Raw genomic sequence first — 14,410 nt, 5'->3', positions numbered from 1 at the left:
GCTTAGAGAATGGATTTCACTGCTCTTTCTGCTACTGCATTCCCTGTAAACGTTTGCAGTTACTAAGTGAAACCACAGTAATTAACTCGGGTTGTACTTCTAAAAATACATTTGTCCCTCTCTCCTGTTGCAGTTACACTACAACACACTGAACTTAGCGTGGAGCATTTTGCTGTTCCCTCCTTTTCAGTGGAGCTGAAAGGTCACCCCTCCCTGCCCCTTATGGTATGTTGTGAGCACTTAATTACAAACAAGACCTTGTGGCAAATGACTGACACTAATGCACTGGTTTGGGAGTCTTCTGATTACCACAGGTTATCTCATTAGGTTTCAGAGTTTTCAAAGCATCTCTAAAATGCTCCTGAACTCACTGGGCAAATAAAAACTCCAAATGTATCTACAGTAATAATTTAAAGCCAACTAAAGAACCTGCAAGTGCACAAGTCCACGGGACCTGACGAGGCCCACCTGCAGCTCCTGAGGGAACTGGTGGATGAAGTTGCAAAGCTGCTTTCCATCCTATTTGAAAACTCGTGGCAGCCCGGTGAAGTCCCCACTGACTGGAAGAGGGGAAGCACAACCGCCATTTCCAAAGAGGCCGTTCTGGGTCTGGAGCGGCACCAGCACGGGCAGCTCTGCCAGCAGCGGCTCCCCGGCCGCTCCCAGCCCGCAGCCCCCGCTAGATGGCGGCGCCGCACCGGCCCCGGCCCCGGCCCCGCGTCCTCCCCACCAGCCCTCCTCTGTGCCCGCGGGAGCACCGAGGCACGCCGACAGCCTCCGATTACTGACACAACCCCGAAACACACATGTCTTTTTTGCGGTGAGAACACGCCGATGTGCCGATACCCGAGGAACCTGAGGAACTCCCGTAGCAGCCACCGCTGGTGGCGGGATGAGACCGGCCCACAGCACGGGACGCAGCCCCACGGGCACCAGTACGACCCACGCGGCCCACGGAGAAGGGCCCCAAGGCAGCCAGCCTCAAATTCAACAGCAAATGAGAGCTCTCTCTCGGAAATCCTACCAACACGCAGCTGCCCCACCAAGCCACCTACCATCCAGCCCGCTGGAGCCTGCCCCTTGCTGACCCCTCAGCAGCACAATCCTACAGGGAAGCTGTGGCATTTCTCATTCCCCTTTATAAATGGGTATATCGGTGTTGTCTCAGCCCCCACAGGATCTCTGAAGCACTCCTGCCCTGCAAATAATAGTCTGGGATAATGATAACGACCGTATCAACGGGCAGTGAAAAAACCTGCAGGCTTGCAGTTTGCAGGCAGGGTTCCAATCTCTGCAAGGTAATACTTTCCAAGTCTGCTGTTAGTCAAAAGCAGTTTTTCATGTGAATGCTCAGAGACATGACTGTAGCGAATGGCTAGTTCCATGCCAAATTTCCATGCTCAAATCCCTAGCTGCTTCAGCTGAAGAGCTGTTTATGATAAAGTCACTGCATTTTTCTGTTACTGGAAATGAAGGAGTATTTTGGTTCTCCTTGTTCTGCCAAGCTAGCAGATGAACTGGCTTTGCACTAACCAAAGTGTAACCCTTGGGCAGCTACCACATTTAGAAAATGTCAGCCCCCAGAACAGCAGTGTTCCCACTATGCTGGAAAGAAACTGGCTTCGGTCTTACACAGCTTTGCAGAGGCTGCTGACCAAGCCCAGGAGATCAGTGACAGCCTAAGTTGAGGGGGCTCTGGTTTTTCCCAGCCTGTGCCTTAACATAGCAGGATGGGACTAGGACGGGTCAATTTTCCCCAGCTCTGTCACAGGCAGTTTGTGTGATGCTGGAAAAAGCCACTTTAAGTTGTCACATCTGACTGCTCTCGTTCCCAAAAGAGAGATGACGTGAAAGAAACAGGCAAGTATATGAAAAGCTCTAAGTTGTTCCACTGTGCGCAAGTGCTGAGGGTACAGGGATATTAGTCCTGATTGATGTTTTCATAGACCTTTGGTATGATCAGAAACAGCAACAATTAACAGTGTTTAAATAAGAAAACAGCCTGAAATAGGGTTCAAGGGCTGGTACTTCAAGAACAGCATCAAGTTTCTTTACACACAGGATCTAGGACAGGAGGGTTTGAAGAGATTTTGACCCTTACCTATCCAAAGCAGACTCAGGTTCACCACGTTGCAACACCTGCAGCAAACCCAGCCCTCCCCCTGAGCCTCAGGAAAGCCCATGGTACCTTCACCTGATGCAGGCAAACAGGGCAAAGACTGAGCATTATATTCTAAAGTGGGGGAAGGAAAGGGAAAGAAACAATTATCTTTGTACAAAGATTTTAAAAAGGAAATGTTACATTTCAGTTTCCCCAGTTGAAGCTCATTTTAGCTGTACCGACTGGAAGGATGGATTTAGAAACTGTCTTACTTTCAATTCATAGCAATATAAGCATCATCAACATGTAACTTATGTTACCATCTTTCAAACAACTGCCTAGTTCAGCAGATGGAGACACAACTGTGCCATGTAGATCAGACTGTGCATGATAACAGACGGGCTCTGAACACATGAACTGAATATTTGGATCATGAGTCCTTACAGACTGTAATTTAAATTTATTTGCTTTTGAGATGACTGGCTGACAAAGCAGGGAAAACCAGACATTTGTTCTTTACCTACCTTGAAAAATACTAAGGTCAACTATTTCACTATCTGAGATTTCTGATGATATGGATGTTCAATATAATGCCATCCACTATGCCTCAGTGCACACATGAATTAAGGTAAGATAACCAGAGGCCTGAAGAAAACATATCCAGGTAAAATCCCACCCACCAACACAGGACTGCTTGCCTAGTTCTAGAACAAACCCTAGTACTGATTTCTCAATCAGCTGCTCAACACCACAAACCACTTTTAATTTCCATGTTCCTCAGTTTGCAAATGAATTTAGCCATCTCCCATTTCCAGGGAAGGTCCTATTCCCAGGAAGGTGATGTCCATATGGACTTTCCAGACAGATTCTGAACAGTGGCCCTTTTTACATCTTCCTGATTAAATCTAAGTAATCTTTTCAATCTTGGTTTTGGATAGCTGAGAAAAAAAACATCAGGAAAATCGTGCTGGCTTCCTGTACTCCTCCATGATTTTCTCTGAAAGAAGTTCAATCACTCCTGCTGCAATTTTACTTCTTTTTTTCTTTCTTAAAACTTTCTTTAAAAGCTATTTACAAGGTTTATACCACAGCATCCTGCTGAGTTAAGAAAGCAAAACTGTACCTTTATGGGCCAGAAGATTCTCCTTCAGTCAATCAATAGCTGTATTTCTGGCTGTTTTAAAACCAATTGTTTCAGATGTCACTATTTCAAACAGCTTTTTCCTGATCGATATCTCTGGTAGCTGTTCAGATAACCTATCAGTGGAACTATTTGCTGCTAAAGCTACGTACCTATGATCAGCCAGGCTAGGATGTGTTTTCCTTATGTATTTGCAATAGAATCCATGCAAAGCACAACTACCCTCTGGGACTGGCATATGTAAATTTAGCAGAACAAACATTTTTAAAGTTTTCTTTGTTCCTTACCACAAAAAAGAAATCCAGAAATATTTTCATTATTCCAGCTCTGCAGTGTGCTGGCCCAAGCAGTCAATGTGCTTAACTTTAGGCATGGAAAAGAACTTTGTTGACTTGAATGGCATGCACACTGTGCATCTTTAAGTGGCTGTGTTGTTGGACAGGCCAACAATTTTGTAACCCTATTCTCCTGACAAGCTTTCTGAAAGCATTATTCAGACATGCAGGTGTTTCAGAGATGATCTTTGCTTCCCATGAGCATGTTCAGTGAAACCAGACACTCCCCACAAGCTCTGCAACTGTAGCTGAAGTGCTCGCTCAAACACCCGCCACATGCACCTTACAGCAATGGTGAATTTTCGAAGTATTTAATAAGTTTTGTAACTTTTCTGCATCCCATTATTTGCAGAGTTTCTCTTTATAGTGGAGTTTTCTACCTGTCCCATTTGAAAATTCAGGCAACTGTGTTAATACTGCAGTAATTTCTATACTTGAAATAGAAACCTTACATTTATGTGGAAAGATATGATTGTTTAAATTTGGTTTGGATTTGTTTGGGGTTTTTCTCTTGTTTTGTTGATTCTTTGTTTGATCAAGTAGGATTTCTTTCTGAAGGACTGTCTTAGTATTCGTTAGTTTCATGATACCAAACAAGTTGTCTGCACCCACAGTTTGGTCCTATTTAGTCTCATACTAACATACTGTGAACAGCACAAAGTACTTTATTTGACACAGAAGTGGCTGCCTTGGTAATGCCACCACAGCTTGCAATACTGCAATTACATAATCCTTTAACAGTGGGAAGGGAAATGGATATAAACACTTTACGTTAAGTGATACCAATTACAGATCATTACCTGACACGAAGAAAAGTGACTGTTACATTTATGTGGCTATATAACTAACAAATCGAGCGAGCTCTTGCCCTTTGCTTATCTGCTGGGCTCTTATCATTTCAGGAAATAAGACTACCTTCATGGGCAATCTCATAAGTCAGGAAATGCAGATTTCAAAGCTAGACTGCTGACAGGCCTCTTGGAGTAAGAGCAGAGCACTGAGTTATGCTGTTATGTTCAAGATAGTGCTTTAGCTACTGTGCCTGCACTGAACCACGGCCTTTTCAGGGAATCACAAAAGGGCTGAGGTTAGAAGGCACCTCTGGAGATCACCTAGTCCAACACACTGTTCAAAGCAGGGTCATCTAGAGCAGTTTCTTCAGGACTGTGGCCAGTCAGGTTTTGAATCTCTCTGAGGATGGAGACTCCACAACCTCTTTGGGCAACTTGTTCCACAATTTGATCACCTCACAGTGTTGCGTCTTCTACATTTTTCTGAATTTCAGCATGTTTCCATTGCCTCATGCCCTTTCACTAGGCACAAATGAGAAGCATCTGGCTCAATCTTCTTTACTCCTCCTATCAGGGGTTTAGACACACTGATAAGACCTTTCCTGAACCTTCTTTTCACAAGCTGAACAATCTGAGCTCTCTCAGCCTCTTCTTAGATAAGAAATGTTTCAAGCTCTTAACAATCTTTATGTCTCTTTGCTGAATTTGCTCCCACAAGTCCATGTCTTTCCTGTACTGGAAGGCCCAGAACTGGACACAGTACCCCAGGTGTGTGGCCTCCCCAGTTCTTATCAGAGGGGAAAGATCATTTCCTTCAGTCTTCTGGCAGCTCTTCCTAATGTAGCCCACAGTGCTGTTTGCTGCCTTGGCCACCAGGACACACTGATGGCTACTGTTAAACTTGGTGTCCACCAAAACCACCAGGTCCTTTTCTGCAGAGCTGCCTTCCACCCAGTCAGCCCCCAGAGTGTACTGGTAGGTGAAATTGCCAGAGCTTTCTGAGGTCTCTCATTGGAAATCAATCCTTCTTAAGCAGCTGAGAGTTTACTACTGGAAGTTCAGGCAAGTCTGAAACCTCCTTATTAGCACATTGTAACATGTACATACCAGATCTTGTGATGCAATGATTTTGTGGAATTGCACTGCCCTCCACCCTACCTGCTCCACTTCCAGCATGCTCATAGGACTGTCTGTAGGCTCAGAGGTTAAGTGCAGTGACCTTTTAGAAATTGAGAGTGGCATTACAATGGCCCAACTTCCTCAGCACTCAGGGATGTATCCCATCAGGTTCCAGGGACTTGCATTTGTCCAGTTCATTTAAATGAATCCTCCTCTATCAATGATGTATCTTCCTTAGTCCAGAAGCTCTGTTCAGCACATTAGGAACTACTCTGGTTTTTAGGAATTGAATTCTCCATAAGAGAGAGAATTTATGTACAGATTCTACCCATTAAATGATTGTATTAATCCAGCACACACAGTCTGGGGTTAACCATTCACCTGCTTACATTCTGCTTTTTAAAAAAGTTTCCATAAGGACAGCTATAGAAACTCTTCTTGATTTAAGTCTTCCTCCTCCATAAGAACAGAGCTATTATCCCTTTATTTCAGCTTTACAGTGCAGTTTAAAATGAAACACTCCAAGCTTTTCAGCTAGTGGTACTAGTGATGGTGAGCATCCCAGAAAACTGCTAGCTCTAACACCTGAACCTCATGGCAGGGCATCACTAGGCTGCTAAAGAGAGGCAGTCTGTTGTGGACACACACTTCTTAGTTGTGTTAAATGCTCATTGGCTCACCACACAATAAATATCTTCCTTCCGATTACAGGTTTGGTCTTGGAACAGACTACTTACACACAAGAGCCAGGCAGTGCCCCAGAAGGAGGCTGCAAGGCACGGGAAGCCTCTCTGGTACCTCTTACCTACTCCCTCCTTCCAAGGCCTGTCATGAGAATGCTCCCTGTGCATCCCTTTTTTAAATCCTCTGCCAAGCTGGGTTTACACATCCATTTCCCTAAGACTTAAGCACCCATGCTCTGCCACCAAGCTAGAGAAGCTAACTGAGCTGCTTGTGTTATCTCAGTGACAAGGACACTTACAAGTGACAATGGCATTTACCAGTGCAACAGAATTACAGCCCTGGCACAGATGGAGCTGCTTGTAACTTTGGGCCTGTTTTACTTCATGCAGTAAATGAAAACAAATGACTTCTAGAGGCAAGTAATGCATTCTAGCAATATTTTAGCCACTGGTAATTCAGAACAGCTATAAAGGCCTCCAGACTGTACAGAGTTCTAAGATCTTCAGTACTGGTGATCTGCTATCAAGCCTCCAGAGCTTTAACCCATCATTCTTTCCAAATAATACTACGGGGGCTGGATTGCTCCCTCACATCAGGGTCTGAAGCAGTACAGAAGTAACTGATGTTGTAAAGGCTGATCAGCCATAGTCAGAGGGTAGGGACCTTAAAATACCACTCTGCTTGACCTGTGTCAGCTCAGTTCCACTTTCCCAAGGCTTACTCCACTCTAAGACAAGCAACGTGAGAGCAACAGCACCCACTCCCTCTCCTCAGCCCTTCTACAAGACAGATCTTGTTTATTCTGCAGTACTTCATGACCACTGGGAATAGGACTTACATACAGAGGGTTTGAATCCTTTTCTCTGAAGATCATTTGAAGCAGAAAGATAGTTTAAAGAAAGAGAGAAACAGAAGCTTACATGCTCTGTTGGTTGCCTGCCCAGAGTTGGCATATTCCAATGAACAGGCCAGAAAGCGTTTGTGTCACTGTCAGCAAGCTTTCTGCAAAATGCTGTGCAACTAGTGAAAGTTGCAAGGATGTGAGGCACAAGGAACAGCTTGGCTTTCATGTTTGCAGTCACAATTAAGATAATTTTTTGTAAGATGGAGCAGGCTTTAAAAACAGAGCAGAATTCCTGCTCTGCAAGCCCCTACCTCAAATACGGGATTGGCTGAGAGGATCCAAACACCTCAGGTAAGAACATCTGAACATCAGTGGGGTACCCACAGATCAATGCCACTGCCAGGACATTTTAATTGACCTATACCTATACTGGGAGGGCTCTGCTCGATGAAGGAGACATGATGCTGGCAGAAGACAAGGTACAAAAGCACAGTGCTCCAGTGCAAGTGTGCAACTTAGCACAGATAAAAGGCCTCCAGAACTGCATGCAGTATGTGTACTGTCATGGTGGGGGGCTTGGACCACTCCTTATGAAGGGACACTACATTCATTGTTGCTTTGATTTCACTGTGAAGAGCTTTTCCTCACTGCATGACAAATAAGAGTTGTGTCAGACTGTGCAGTGATTAGTGTTGGGATTTCAGCTTGCTTACTATGACATGCATCAAAGCCATGACCAGGCTTCCTGCGGCTATCAATCAAAGCCCTGAACCACATATAGGTTTAAGATGAGATGTAAGGAGATAGAAAACAACCCTGAAGGACAGTGAAACCAAAATCAAAACAGAATATTAAAGAGCCAAGGAAAAAGAAGAGGAAGAACAAAAGGAGAGTAGAAAACATGACAGTGATCTCAGAAACAGAAACACCAGGGACAAAGGCAACCACCCTGTTGTTGGTCAGTTACAATAAGTAGTCAGGGATGTGAGTCGGCCTTGCAGCTCTGCATGTCACACAGCTGAGAAAAACTTTCTTGGGCCCTTCTGTGATCTCACCCAGCTTCTTCATGCTGGAAACAATCTAACAATCTCCTTCTGCTTTTTTTTTTTTTCCCCCCCCCTGCTTTCCACACACGTAGCTCATTACAAATAAGAAAATACTAGGCTTGACTGTGGTGGGTGAAGGGAACAGCTGGAGTGCATGTGAAATAGCAGGTCTCTTCTCATCCAGAATGCTTGCTCTGCAGGAGAGCAACATAATGGAAGTTACTAATATGGTACTTTAATGAAGACAATCCCCATGCAACATCTGACTGTGTGAATATCCATACTTAGTATTTATATGCTTTGGCAATTCTTGCTTATAATCCCACCTACCACTGGCACTGTGCTGAAACTTTGGTTACAGATTGGAAAAAACCCAAACATCATTTGAAATTAAAGGAAGAAAATAATTACCTTGCATAAAAAAGTCATTCTGCGTTGAAACCTACTCTGCTCCTGGGCTCTGAATGACAGAAAAATTGCTAGACCAGATAACATTATGGCAGATGCTCAAGTAAATTTCCTGCTGTCCTGCAGTCACCTGATGACCAACCTGCCTGGAATCTCAAAGAAGTCAGAATCCTCTGTTGCTAGAAACCAAGTCATTAATGCTAGTTGTGAAAGTGCTCCTTAGCAAAAGCATACAATCAAGAGATTCTCATGAGACAAATTTATGGACCCTGTTAAGAAGAGCTGTCAGAACATAACTGTATTACAAAATAAGGCAAATAACTAATATACTTTTAAACTTACTCCACAAGTCTACAGGCCCACTTGCAACTACTATTTAACTAATTACAGCCAAGCTCAATGTGGACAGCACAATATCAATGACACGGAAGCGTCACATGTTCAGGGTGGCAAACCAAAATTAATTTCAATAGAAGGTTGAACAATAAAGATACAGCAGAGATAAGTGCCCTTTTCCCTCAGATTTGCTCTGAAGTGCTAGCACATTCATCATCCTAACAGGATATTAGAAACAAGTGTTTGCCCTGTAGTAACTCCATCTAACATGACATGCGCTAAAACATTAGAATTAAAACACAGCTCACAATAGAAGACAGTTTTTAGTGGCTTCCTGGAGCAAGAAGCTCACTTATCTGTTCCTGAGGCTGGCTTATGCACTTGGGCTTTGTTAGCCTGAAGATTTCAATGCTGATAATCGGGAGTTTATATCCTGCACGAGTTAGATGCAAAAAAGTTTATTAGGGCTGTAGTAGAAAATGCAAAATAGCTTTGCACTAGAATCCTGTGGTGTGGCAAAAACTGGATTCCTCCAAGTCTGTGCAGTGGGAAAGTCTTGATTTAACATTTGACTACACCACTGCCTCTCACAAGCAGCAGACACTGCCATATGTTTTCTTGAAATACTGGCCCAGAAAACTATGCTTCCTAGTGTCTCACTCCAAACACAGATTGGTTGATGCTAACATCCCTGCTGGGACCCAGCGGCTGCCTCTGTGGGAATGATGAGAGCAAAGCTATTTGGCTTACTTCCTTGGAAGGGTTTCTGTAGGAACATTAACAGCAGGAATTTCAGTAATGACCCCTATATAAGTATATATATACACACACACACAATTTATTTTAGCATGAGCTATAGGATGAACCAGATTATCTAATTTTTATGTTTTGAATGAGAAGCAAGATGAGGAATTACATACTCCATTACATTTGCCACATGAAGGACAGCATACAGACAAACAGCAGAAATTCAGGCATGTCCAAAACAGTCCTGTGTATTTAGTCCAAGCTCAGACACTGCAAGCTCTTGTATGAAATAAGCAGAAAAACATTGGTAGGATCAGTTATGCAAAAACCAAAAACGCACAGCAAGCATTCTCCTTTGCTTGCAGCAGTTCTCAATGTGGGGCTGAGCTCAGCCACATCAGCTGCATTCCCTGAACACAGGGGAAGTTTGAGTTGGTCCAGCTTGGGTTTAGCAAGAGACAGAGCTGTACTGCTCAGGAGCTTGTCAACAGTTCACACTGTGCTAGCCACAGCATAACTAGAAACCCACTAACAGTCCCAAAGAAGGGAAGTTAATAACAGAAAACTTCTGGTTTATGGTCACAGTTTTACCTTCAAAGGATTTCAAGAAAAATCTAAATGTCCATTATTTACATGTATTAGAAGCTGTCCACACCTGTCAGAAACAGACCATGCTCCAAAACTGTTTTAAGTAATTCCAGTGTCAACACCAGCACAAGGAAGAGTCAGTTCCTGTTTCCCAGCCACAGTCTGTAATACACTGGCTATACCAGGGAGCCCTTTTGTCTTCTTACATCTCTGCCATCACATACCATAACACAAAGCTCAAACTGCCCCTGTATTGTCTGGTGGAAATTTACTTTCTACTTGCTGCCAGGAATTGTGAGAAGAGGAAAAACAGCTCATGTCACAACAGAAGTTTTTGCATATACATAAAGGAAATCAATACAAGCAATTTCTTTTCTGCTAATTCAATTCCTGTAAGCTCTTTATTAATCACATTTCCAGATTATTTGATATTGCAATAAAATACTTTGTTGCGAACACTTTCCAAGTGAAAAGAAAAAAATTCTGTAAAATAAATCAGCTAATATTTCAAAACACCTTATCCAGTTGTGTTTGGCCCTGACATAGCACAGACTGCAAGTAAGCCACCAAAGTTGTTAGACAATTATTAAATGCAGTACATTCATCAGTGATGTGCTGAGCCAAGTCTCACACTCTGTAATCACTCCCTCAAACACAAAGGTCACATTCTCAGCATCGATTCCAAAGATGTACAATGTCTTTTTACAAGAGTTCATGAATTCTGAGAATATACAGGCACTGATTATTTCCCCTGTCCCTTTTCCTCCTTTGAGCTGTGAGGTAAGGAGATAGGGAAGGCTTCACAGCCAGGGAAGGAGTATCTTTGAGGGGAAGAAAAAAAACCAAAATGCAACCCACCACTAAAATGGCCTGAACCCTGGAAGCTGCAATTTGGAGGAGTCAATTTGTCTAAAAGGACTGTACTCCTAAGAGCTAAACTGGCACCCTAAAAATGTTGTCTGATTAATGGCTGTCTTTCCTCTCCTTTTGCTGTAATTTAGACAGGATTAAAAATAAAAACACTATGTTAGAGCTAGGACACTGGTGCTCCGAACATTTCCAGCACAATAGAATAAAAAAGACCTACAGAAAGATGCCAGATTTCACACAACACCTTAAACAGCCATCCAAGGACTATCACGTGGGTCTGTGTGCTCTGTTGACCAATTCAGCAGAACAGTCTACTTAGCCCTTGGAAACCATTCATTTATTTATACTTCTGAGGCCTTAGCAAACAGTTGTTGAACACAAGGCAATTCTCACATCATGTTCCAACACTATTAGCAGCCCTGGTAACTGAAGTCACCCCATTTACACTTGCTCTTGCAGCCTGCAATGTTTGGGACATAAAAGCACTACCAATTCCACACACCATGGCAACAAAGTTCATTTCAGTAACGTGATGCAACGCTCTGCGATACGTGCACAGAACACTGATGTACTTGAATGTAATCCCAGAGCGTAGCTCAAAACCTGAGGCTCTTCCCACTTCACGATACCAGCCTGCCTTACATACCTAACTATATAGTTTGAGTGCAAAGTCAAGTTGACCAGTAGAAAGTTGTAGCAACCTTGAGTCCTAAACACATATCTTTTCTGAAGTTTAAGGAAGGGCAACTACGTGTTAAGAACTGGATTAGGAGAATATTACCTTAATCAATACATTAGGTTCAGTCAAGTTCACAGCTCATTAGCAGTCCAATAACTTCCAGTAAGTCATTTCCTGACTTAAATTTCTCTGCTAAGTTTTCCCAGGTTTTGTTAAAAAAAAATCCCATCTGGAACAAACCCAGGATTTGTAACATTGCCTCTCCCTCATCTTTATTGAGACATTGCCAAACTGTCACAGGCTCTATTCCAGTCACCCTTTTCCTATGTCAGTTCAGCTATATCATACTTGAGGGGAAAATCTCTCTCCTCTGACCATATCAAAGTCCAGCTGGCAGGTGTTACCACATTGGAATATCTAGACACCGAAAGCAGGGTCCAGGTCTAGCTCACCAATTTTTTTCTCCTTGCTCGCAAAAACAAGCTTCATTGCTCCTTGTGTAACTCTGCAGAGACTATTTGCTAAGATTTGTGAGTGGGCTGAGGTTCAGGTGCAGTCAGTACTACTTAGCTACTGCTTCAAATAACTGTCTCAAAAGACAATCTTTCATCTTGTAGTCTGGCTCTGCATTATTATTTTGCATACAAAGGAGTTAGGGAGAGGCAGCTTTGACAGTTAACATACATTAAAAAAAAATAAAATCCCCATTTTACCTTGCTCCTTGATGTGAAAGCAGAGTTTGCAAACAAAAGCTTGCAACACTCATTTTCCTTCCTCATAAATACAGAGCAACAAAGCCATCAATGACTACTTGATGCCACAGAGAGCTAGAAGTTCATCCTACTACAGAGCAGTAGTGTCACCAGCATTTTGTTTAAGTGGGGAAGAAGAACTGTTTCCCACAAGTAGCCTCCCAGAGGGTACTTACCACACAAGGGCACTTCCTTCATGTCTGCTCTGGGCAAATACTCTGCAAGTCTTCAGAGAAGAAAAGCATTTTCCCCACGAAAGAGGCTCTAATCTGGGTGTTGAAATGATGAGACACCCTAAAAGAGAAAAAAATGTTTTAAGAACCTATAAAGCAACCAAGGAAGTCTATTTGAAAGTTAGTCTTAAATCATGTTATTTCCTCACAAATGTTTCTAATTGAATCATATAAAAAGTCTCAAGAAATATAAGAAGCACAAGCAAAGCAGTACACTTCAGCACACACAGATGAAGGTTGTTTTATTTTTACCTTGGAGAAATTACTTTTAGCAGAGCAACTAGCACAATTGGAAGAAGCACTGTACAAGTCAGTCCAGTGGCTGATGTTCACAGTAGCCCACCTAGTCTAATAATCCTCCACTAGAAGTAATTTTCATCTCAAAAACCCGAGGTTAATTACCAAAATCAACCCTTTCCACAGCTTCCTTCTAGATCAAGAAAATAGCACCATGATATAACATGCAATATGATGTAAAAAATTAATCTGAACAGAAACATTCAACCAATGAAAATGGAGAATGCAAAAAAAGAGCAAATACCTTAATAAATACAGAGGGTTTTTTTACTTTCTTTGGCATTACTTCCTATATGCTGCAAGAATTTCCCCCCACCCTACCCAGGCAGTAGGCCAGAGCAGACAAAAAACAAAGCTGACAGCCCCTGGCCTTCCTAGAGTGAAAATACAGCCCTTGTAGCACTGACTGCCAGCTCAAGGCAAACAGAAAACTCATGCCTAACCAGCTGCTCCCATCCAGTGGTCATCAGGTCATTATCCTAATGAATTATTATCCCCCCTTTGCCTAAGTTTTGGGGCCTAGCAACACAAAGAGTACCTATCCATTTTCCCCACTGCTGAGGTGCTTGTGGCCCAGCTCAAGCAGAGATAGCAGAAATCACATTCAGAGCCTGTGCAGGGGATAGTCTTACCTGCTTGCTACTTCCTAAGCACCCCTTCCCTGATACCCCCCTCCTCCTTGCTCTGCTCCCTTTCCTGCTGGTGATGGAGGGACTCCAGTCTGCCAGGGGGAGGATGTAGGTTTCACAGCCTAACAAGGGTTTCACAGCATAAGGAAGTACAGCTGAATGCTGCTTGCCTGCAATGGTGTGAAGGCCTGGGCACTGTGGGGAGCTAGAGGGGACACTGTGGCTGCTGCCTGCAGAGGGGCTTAAGGGTTTGCAGCACGGGACAGAGTTAAACCCGGTAAAGGAAGAAGGGAGCTGAGAAAAGGGCCAGTCATCTAGGACAGAAGCACCTCTTTGCAGTGTCAGTCAGAAGCTGTGGGTCCAGCAGAGTGATGGGTGGCAGAAAACACGTCTGAGGCAAGAGGACAGGGTGGCATGAGCCACCATGGCCAAGGGGTGCCATCCCCAAAGAGGTAGGCTGGGACAGCTAAGCTGCTGCCAGGTCACAGTAACCTTGTGCTGCCCCAAAGCGTTGGCTATTGCTGGACATTGTGGGTGGCACCTCTAATTTGGCTTTTGGACTGTGGAATAACGGGGGCTGCCTGTTCACTGTCTTCCACTGAGTGACAGAGGCAGTGTGTCCAGGGGGGTACCAGGGGCACAGGCAGCTGTGTTGGCGCACTGCGCACCTGGGAGACACTGCTGGCAGATGTATGGGTGAGGATAAGATGATATGCAGAGAAAGCCCCAGTTTAAAGATGGACAACAGATATAATCACCCAGCAGGTAAGGGCTGAAAAAAAAGGAGAAAAATGGATCTGTGATCAGGTC

The 14,410-nt window shown here is 43.6% G+C and overlaps 1 protein-coding gene across 1 annotated transcript in view; it reads right to left on the bottom strand.

Annotated features, from left to right (window-relative positions):
* The window catches only part of FAM168B (family with sequence similarity 168 member B), a 67,992-nt gene extending 55,354 nt beyond the window's left edge, over window positions 1–12,638 (bottom strand). The window contains exon 1 of the mRNA XM_051626532.1: window positions 12,618–12,638. The gene's annotated coding sequence lies outside the window, so the exon portion shown is untranslated. The remainder of the gene's footprint in view (window positions 1–12,617) is intronic.
* Window positions 12,639–14,410: the final 1,772 nt, after the last annotated feature.

Source organism: Apus apus, chromosome 8 (assembly GCF_020740795.1).
Source record: "Apus apus isolate bApuApu2 chromosome 8, bApuApu2.pri.cur, whole genome shotgun sequence".
NCBI lineage: Eukaryota > Metazoa > Chordata > Aves > Apodiformes > Apodidae > Apus > Apus apus.
This window is presented reverse-complemented; position numbering and strand designations above follow the sequence as displayed.